This window comes from Rutidosis leptorrhynchoides, chromosome 4 (assembly GCF_046630445.1).
Source record: "Rutidosis leptorrhynchoides isolate AG116_Rl617_1_P2 chromosome 4, CSIRO_AGI_Rlap_v1, whole genome shotgun sequence".
NCBI classification, from domain to species: domain Eukaryota; kingdom Viridiplantae; phylum Streptophyta; class Magnoliopsida; order Asterales; family Asteraceae; genus Rutidosis; species Rutidosis leptorrhynchoides.
Window position 1 is genome coordinate 112,742,226 of NC_092336.1, and position 1,293 is coordinate 112,743,518.

At 41.3% G+C, this 1,293-nt stretch overlaps 1 non-coding gene across 1 annotated transcript; it reads right to left on the reverse strand.

Annotated features, from left to right (window-relative positions):
- Nucleotides 1-487: 487 nt before the first annotated feature.
- On the reverse strand, nt 488-594 carry LOC139845971 (small nucleolar RNA R71). The gene has a single exon (XR_011758720.1). It is a non-coding gene; the product is annotated as a small nucleolar RNA R71 (small nucleolar RNA).
- Between the last annotated feature and the right edge of the window lie 699 nt (nt 595-1,293).

Sequence of the window (1,293 nt, forward strand, 5' to 3'; positions counted from 1 at the left end):
AAGTAGTTCTGAGACTGTGGTGCCCGATACACCACCTGAAATCAGAGAAGAAGAAGAATCTTACATCTCCTTAGATCTTTCCGAGACTGAAGATATGGCGAACCAAGAATAACCACCTCGTCCTCAGACTATGGCACAAAAGTTGAAGGCCACACGAGGGGGCCAAGGCAATTCGATTACTCAACCGAACATCACTCAGCCTTTTCAAATTACAGGGCTGATCCTGAATTTGATTTCTTCTGATTGCCGATTTTATGGTAAGGATACTGAGGATGCTAACGAGCATCTTCGTAATTTTAATGATGTTTGCAATTTGTTTAAGTTGCATGAGGTTGCCGATACTTCGGTCAAGACAAGGCTTTTTCCTTGGACTCTTAAGGGAGAAGCCAAGAGATGGTTAGATAAGCAACCAGAGGGCACGATTACCTCTTGGGAGACTTTGGAGGATAAGTTTTTATCGAAGTTTTTCCCTGCGTCTCGAGCTGCTAGACTTCAAGCAGAAATTTCTCAATTCAGACAAAAGAGCAGTGAGACATTGTTTGATGCTTGGGACCGTTTTGCTACTTTGTTACGCTCATGCCCGCAACATGGGTTGAATGATTTACAGAAGGTCCAGATTTTCTACAAAGGTTGTGATATCCCTACTCGTCAGACTATTAATCAAGCCGCAGGTGGTACGTTAATGGATAAGACCGAAGAAGAGGCGCTAGAGATAATTGAAAAGCAAGCTGCTTACTCTCATGAATGGCATCAAGATCATGAGTCATTCCATTCAGCTTCAGTTAAGAAGACCGAAACCCATGGTGCATATGACGATTTTGGGTCTATAAGTGCTAAGTTGGATTCCTTTGGTAGGAATTTGGAGAAGATAAATAAGGATATTCATGGTATGAAGGTTGGTTGTGAGTATTGTGGGGGATTGCATCTGGTAAAAGATTGTGATGCAGGTTTGACTATGAATCAGAAGGAAGAGATAGCTTATATTAGTCAGCAGAACAACAATCAGTTTCAGGGACGTGCGCAGTTTAATAGGAATTTTAATAATCCCTATAATCCTCAAGGTAATCAAGGTTCGAGGTTTCAGCCAGTTTTTAGTGGAGGATATCAACAGCAAGCTCCCGGGTATTTTCAGAAACCCCAAGCCGAAGAGAAAAAGTCCAACCTTGAAGCTATGATCGAGAAGCTTGTGATATCTCAAACTCAGCTTGTTACTACTGTTACTCAGAATAATGAGAAGAATGACCAAATGTTTCGAAATCAACAAGCAGTGATTCAGAATCTTGAGAAATAAAT